Raw genomic sequence first — 7,780 nt, forward strand, 5'->3', positions numbered from 1 at the left:
CTCCATTCTCCTCTCGGGATCTTGGGCACGCACGCACACGCGCCCGGCGTGAGTTTTAAGCCACCGGGTCCGGGACACAAACCGCAGTCGACTACGTGGGAGTCCAGCGACATAGCCATTACGCTAACTGCTGGTTCCCTGTAATTTTTTTTATAGTAGTATATTGGGGAGCCAGAAGGGGGTCGCTTCCCAGTAAGGCTGCCACAGTTTCTGGAGCAAATAGCAAACAGCCTTGCTGACATGCTAATTGACCCAAGCTTTGTTCTAAGGTGGTGGTGGGGGGGGCACACAACAGTGGCCTTGCAAACGTGTTGATCGACCGGAAGCGGAGCTCAAAGGTAGGGGGGCTCAGACAGATCCTGGGGCCTCGCCTGGTCAGACTCCTCCAGTGCGTGCCCAAGATACCAAGAGGAGAATGGAGGAGAAGGGATTGTGGTGTGGCCATCCCCCATGGGGAGTGATTTCTCACTTTCTGTCTCTCTATCTCTCTGTCTTTCTGGTGAGTGCATGCACCCTATAGCAATCCCCTCTCCCCCACCCCTCAAAAAAGGGGGAGCCCCCTTGGCCCAGCAGTGTGGCATGCACTGGTGGATGCTACTACTCAGTGGGCTCAGGCCACGAGAGAGCTCTGGCTTTAATTCCTAGCTCACCCAAAAAGCCAGGTGTGATGGAATATGTCTGTAGTCCCAGCCACTCAGGAGGCTTCCAAAATCAAGAGAAGTCCTAGAGGTGGGAGGATCATGAGCTTGTGGCCGGTGTGGGCCCTTTCTGAAAGAGCTAGGCATGGTGGTGCTCACCTGTGATCCCAGCCTCTCTAGAGGCCAAGGCAGAAGGATCAAACATAGCAAGACCCATCTGGTGAAAATTTTAAGGAAAAAAAAAGGAAGAAGAAGAAGATGAAGATGAACAAAGGGTCCCTTAAAGTCTTCCTGAAACTGAGACTGCAGTATTGGGTCATTTATTACAAGTCCTAGGGGAGGAGCCAGAGCTGTAAGACACAGTGTACCACAAACTCCATCACCCATCAGAGCCCACAGGAAGTACTGGTGGCCAAGTTATGCTGTCTAAAGCCATTGTTCCAGGCCACAGGACACACAGCTCTGCAAGACCCGAAAGCCCAGGGAGCATTAACAGTTGCCCACCTGCCTGGAGGGAAGGCCTATCCCCTCTCTCCCTCTCCCATCTGACTCGGACCCAGAAAAGCACCCTGTACTGCCCAGTCCTCTAGGTGTCCTTCTACAGTGGCAGAAGAGAAAGGATCACCACGATCACCTCCGATCACCATGGAATTCCCTGAGGAGTGGCAGCAAGAGCACTGGGAGAGGCGAGGAGGCAGCACCCTGGGTCTCCATCCAAGGGAGCAGCTCTGCTCAAATCTGAAGGCCTTTGGGTACAAGAAAGAATAATGCTCTTTGAGATAGGAAATCTGGGTTCTAAACTCCCTTCTACTACTGTTTGACACATCATGCCTTTCTGGGTCTGTTTTAAAGATGAAGGCGGTGGGGGTCAGCCCACCATGAGGTGATTATAGGGCGGCTGGATGCCACATGGCCGACTTCATGGTTTGGGGTTTGAGAAACACACCGAGCACATGTATGTGCATGCCCAAAAATCCCAAAAGGAGAGAGAAATGAAAGAGAAAGGGTTGTGGCATGACCATTCCCCATGGAGAGGGGTGCTTTCTCACTCTCCTGTCTCCACCCCTCTGAGAATACGTATCCTCTAGTGAAAAGAAAGAAAAGGAAAAAAAAGAGAGAGAGAGAGAAGGAAAGGTGCGCAGGGTGACGTTCACGTTCCTCCCAGATAAGATATATTATTGTTCTAAGCCAGCTTTGGCTACCCACCTGTCAGTCATCCACCTGAATACTCCCAGATTCCCAGCCTTCCCCCAGTCTGGCTTATTTATATCACAGAGGGCTAGTGGCTGCAAACTATTTTCCAGTCCCTTTTGTCATCAGGCTTTGGAAGACTCTGGTGACAGATTGAATGATGGGAAGAAGGGAGACACGAGGGTATTCTCCCTTTCTCTTAGCTTTGTGTGGCAACTCAAGTAGTAACTGTCCCTCCATGGTTACAGATCCTTCTAGACAGCCCCCACATCCTGTTTATCTTGAAACTCTCCCAACACCTTGTAACAAGTTCCCTCTTTGGAACCGCGAGCAAGTGCTGTTTTCTTGACCAGACCCTGATTAATGCAGCAAGACTGGCTTATCCATAGTCAATCTCCAGTGCCAATGCCGTCCAGCCTGGATGGTGTGCAATCTCATATGCAACCTTAACCTAACATCCACAAAGAGAAGGAAGTGGAAGAAGACAGGAAGCAGAAAGGTGAATCATCAAAAATTGTGCATAATCCTGGCTAAGTCCAAATCTCTACTATTCCCCACACACACACACATGCTGCACAGTTGAGCACAGCTGGAAAAAAAGCACACAACCGTGCTGCCCAGTGTCATGATTGCTGCCCTAAAAGGAGCTATTAATGCTGCCCTGTAATCATCTTGCAGTTCCCTAGACAATTCACTCTTCTGCTCTCCCAAGTGACTGCTACGTTCCTGGACCTCTCTGCTGCAACCCCCAACACCACCTTCTCCCCCATCACCACTCTCGGCTAATGACCTTGATTCCTGAGAAGCATTCAAAAGAGAATGAGTTCTCACTGTCATATTTCTCCACTTACCAGCATGTTATGGTTGGAATAATGGTTTGTCCCACAAAGGTTCATTTCTTGAAATCTGGTCTTAGTGGACACTGATTGGATGTCCCCAACATCCAGGTATAGGGAATCAATTGCGCTGTAATAGATATTAAGTAAAAACTAAATCCCTTCATGGCATCCCAGAGTGGTACCCCTATGATTGAGTTCTGATGGGTTTATAAGCAGAGGGAATGAGACCAGACAAGAGAAAGAAACTCGTGGATACAGACCATGCTCTGTACTGATAAAACTCTGCTTTCAACCATTTTGTGATGCCTTTGGACTGCCTAGTCACCAGGATCATGAGTTTGGCAAATAAACATCTATTTTCTTTAGAAATCTCCCAATCTCAGGCGTTTCTGCTAGCAATACAAAAATGGACTAAGACAGTTCCACCCATTAGTTCTACTTTTCCTCCAGTAACTGTGGGTGAATTATCCATGCAGCAGGCAAAGAACAACGTCTAGATCTAGTTTTTAGTCACGACATTCATTTCTTCCTGTCTACTCAAGAGCTTTGTTCCAATAATTCTGCCTTCTCTCTTATATGTTACCATGTTTCCCCCATTCTATTGGATCTTTCCTGTCAACATACAAACACGCCATGGTTTCTCTCACTTGAAAACTCTCTCTTGATTTTTGGCCTCCTTGGCCACCCCCTACATGTCCAGCAAACTCGTCCACAGAGTTATCTTTGCTCTTTCTCTTTCCCCTTCCCTTCCTTTGTAAGCCCACTCCAATCAGACTTTTGGCCCCCTTCACTCCTCTGAAACTGCCCTTGTCAAAGTTACCAATAACTTCTCTTTGCTGAATCTAGTGGTCAGGCCCCAGTTCTCATCGTCCCTCATCTTGCAGCTGGCACAGCGGTTCCGCCCCCTCTTTCCAATCTCTACATGTTGGAACTTTTCCACTACACTTCATCAAGGTGTGTGCCTTGAACTTCCATCCACATTTCCCTTGGTGACCATATTGCTCCTTCCAGTCTGGGCCTCTCCTCTCAGCCCCAGCCTCATACATCCAACTGCCTACTTGACACCTCCATGTACAGGTCAAACAGGCTTTTCAAATCTAACTGACCCAAAACTCACACCTAATCTTTCTCCTTTTCAGTAAATGAAAATTCCATTCTTCCAGTCGTTCAGAGCAAAAACCTTAGCTCATCCTTTCTCTTTGGATAGAGATGGACCAAACAGGAAATCCTATTGACTCTATCTTCCAAAATATCTAGAAACTGGCTACTACAACCCTGACCCATGTCCCAACCTTCTCATACCAAGATTTGTTCCATGGTCTCCTACCTGGTCTCCCTACTTCTTCTCTTATCCCCTTCATTCTAGTCTCAACAAAGCCACCAAAGAAGCCCTTTTTATTTTTTTTTTTTTTTTTTTGGAGAGATTTTTCACTGTAGGGCGCGTGCGCTCGCCAGACAGACAGAGAGAGACATAGAGACAGAAAGCGAGAAATCACCCCCCAGGGGGGATGGTCACGCCGCAATCCCTTCTCCTCCATTCTCCTCTCGGGATCTTGGGCACGCACGCACACGCGCCCGGCGTGAGTTTTAAGCCACCGGGTCCGGGACACGAACCGCGGTCTACTACGTGGGAGTCCAGCGACATAGCCATTACGCTAACTGCTGGTTCCCCAAAGAAGCCCTTTTAACACAGAAGTCAAGTCATAGTGCTCCTCAGTTCACCAAGAGTAAAATCTAAAATTATTCCAGGGGCTGGGACCAACAAATGGCATAATGATTATGCTGCTGGACTCCCCCAGAGTCGACCGCGGTTTGAGTCCTGGACACAGTAGCTTTAAATTTACACTGGGCACCTGTGAGTGCATGCCCAAAATCCTGAGAGAAGAGTGGGAGAGAAGGGATTGTGGCATGGCCATTCCCCCCTCGGGGGGATTGATTTCTCACTTTTTGTCTCGCTGTCTCTCCAGTGAGCATACACTCTATAGCAAAAATCTCTCTTAAAAAATAAATAAATAAAAATAAAATTATTCCAGGGGTTACAAACCCCAACACAGTTTGGCCTGTTATCTCTCTGACCTCATGCTTCCCCTCAGTTACTCAGCTCCAACTGCACTGACCTCTTTGCCTCCTTAACTCCAGCCTCAGGACCTTCGCGTTTGAGATTCCTTCTGCCTAGAAAGCTTTCCTACATAGCATTACTGGAAGATTTCCTTCTCAAAGTGGCCATCCTTGACCACTCTATTTAAAACGGCATACTCTCCTGGGACCAGCAGTTATCATAATGGTCATGTCGCTGGACCACCACGTAGTTGACTGCGGTTTGAATCCTGGACCCGGTGGCTTAAACTCACGCCGGGCGTGCGTGCATGCGTGCCCAAGATCCCAAGAGGAGAATGGAGGAGAAGGGATTGCAACGTGGCCATCCCCCTTGGGGCGGGGGTGATTTCTCGCTTTCTGTCTCTCTGTCTCTCTCTGTCTTTCTGGCGAGTGCATGCACCCTATGGCAAAAATCTCTCCATAAAAAAAGAGAAAAAAAGAAACCTGCATACTCTCCTGACACCTCCATCATCCTTCCCTACTTTGTCTTTACAACACTTATTTCCAACTTAGAAACTATATTCTTTCCTTATATTATCTTTGTCTATTATCTCCCCCCCCCCCAACGTAAACTACGTCTGGTCAGGGGATTAGTCTGTTTTCTCACTGCTATATTCCCATAGTCCAGGACAGTGCCTATCACGTAATAGGTACTCAGCAACTATGATTGGATGAATGAACAAATGAATGAAGCCACAGAAGCAAATCCAACTCTCCTTCTGGACTTAACCATGGAAGTTCAAAATGTCCTTATTGTTAAGTCAGATGGAGCTGAGTTGGATCTTCACACCAACCCTGAAAGTTAAGTATAATCTCTCCATTTTCAGAGGGGAAAGCCTCAAAGAGGTCACCCAGCTGTAAATTGCAGAGCCCAGCTCCCCAGCCCATCTGATGAACAGCAAAACCATGACTCTTGGCTGCAGCACTCCCCTTGAGCTGAGCCTCCCCAGACACCACCAGGCTGGACTGAGGCAGGAGCCACAGCAATGGAAGATGGGAGGATGTCAATGGGGGCATCTAGATATGAAAGATGAAGGAGGAGGGTGGTCCCAGGAGAGTAAATAGTAAAGGTCCTAAGGAGGGAACGAGACGGAAGTATGACAGGTGCACGTGGAATGCATCTGATGGTTTCATCTTGTCACTGGTGGCCTGTGCTCCCTGGGCTCTGACACCGGCGGAGGGCATAGGCCAGTGTGATTCTGACTCTGCTGGAACCAACTCTGTCTTCAGTGTCTTTATGTCCAGAGTTCCTGAGCCTGGCTACTTTTCCTTAGGCCAGTGTGACTCGGGCGACTGATCTCTGAAAGTCAATCTTTCTGGAAGCTATTGGGATGACTCCAGAACAGGGCAATGGGGTCCAAGGCAGGATTCCAGCAAGGAGGGTTTTCAAGCTGGAGTCTGTGTGGCTATGGCCATGGGCTTCACCTGGGAAGGCTGGGCAGCCAGTGCAGCACAGGGGGACCGCAGACACTGCTCACTGCTGGCAGCAGGCCTCTTGCCTCAGCAGCTGGCAGTCTCCCACTTCTCTATAGTCTTCCCTAAACCCCAAGCAACGCAGACCCAGCAGAGGCAGTCTGGGCAAAGAACTGGCTTGCTGCTAAAAACCTGGCGCCAGCTGGAGGAAGAAGTTGAGAAAGCTGGACTGATGGCCTCAGAGACAGAGCTGTGTTTATCCAGGAAAAGAGGTCGGACGTAGCCCTGCCAGCTCCTCCCAGAAGGACTGGGCTGGGGGAGCAAGTTGGAAAGGAAGCTGCTCCCCTCAGGCTCAAAGCTAGAGGCCGAGCCCCAGCGGCGAACCAACAGGTGAGGCCTGAGCTCTGGGCGAAAGACTGAGTCCGACTTGAGCTGGGACTCCGGAGCACACAGTCGGAACATCGCGCTCGCTCCGATGGTTGGTGGTTCGCCGCAGCGGTGCGGTGGACGCTCAGCGGTGAAGCCTTCTGGAGCAGCCTGGGGGGTGGCGGAGAATCAATGCAGCCTTTGTGCTCCGAGGTTTCCAAGGGCGAAAAGGAGTGGAGGTGGGAGGGGCCACTCAACGGCCAGGCCGATCTGCAGACTTGAGAGGAGGTAGGGCAGGGAGGCTGCGGGCCTGGAAGGTCAGGGTGAAAGGGGTGAGGGGTCCTGTGCCCTGAGAGGCGCATCTCCTTGGACTTGCCCCGGGTGTCCCCTGGCTACCAGGAGCATAAGTGCGTCCCTTTCTGGTCAGAAGCGACTTGAGAAGGCGAGGGAGGAGTCAGAGGAGGCAGGTGGGGCTAGGGCAGGATGGCTCAGTCCAGAGAGGCTTGCGCCCAGCAGACTGGCAGGGGAGGGAGTCCTGCGGCCACAGATCAGATCTTGAAGGGAGAGCTCAAATCTTCCAAATGAGGCGGGGGCGGGGGTGCCTAGGGCCCCATGTCCCTTCTTGAAGAGCTTGTATGTATGTGAGTAGGGTTCGGGGTCTGCTTCGGTTTGTAATCACAAGCCCTACTCAACTGGTAATGGGGGTGTCGCTGATCCTAATAGTGCCCTGGGGTTCTAGTGCCCCTCTGACACTGAGATGGGGGGCATCTTTAGTACCGATGGGAGATTCGTGTGTTCGGTTCCCCAATGCCAGAGGCTTGCAAAGGAAAATGTGACTATCCGGCCCTGAGTCTCCACCATTTTTTTCCTAGAAATGGAAGACCTCTAGCCTTCGCCGCCGTACCGTTTTCCCGCTCAAAAATAGGGGTCCGTGCGCCCCGTGGGCCTGGGATAAGGGCGAGGCGGGGGACCGCTGGGCACGCTCGCAGCATCACCCACCTCCAGCTCTTCTCCCTCGCCCAGCCCAGCCTCGCCCGGTCCTCCCACCTGAGACGCTGGATCTGGACCCTCTCGGCCCTGCGGATTACAGAGTTTCGTACCCCCACCCCGCCACATGTGGCTCTTGGAAAAAGCTGGCTACAGGGTGAGGAGCACGGAGCCCAGGGCTGGGTGGGCGCCCACCAGCCTGTTCCTTAAGCGCCGCGCCCCGGGACCGTCTACGCGCGCCTGCCGCCA

The sequence above is a fragment of the Tupaia chinensis genome, unplaced genomic scaffold (genome assembly GCF_000334495.1).
Source record: "Tupaia chinensis unplaced genomic scaffold, TupChi_1.0 Scaffold145814_1, whole genome shotgun sequence".
Taxonomy (NCBI): Eukaryota; Metazoa; Chordata; class Mammalia; order Scandentia; family Tupaiidae; genus Tupaia; species Tupaia belangeri.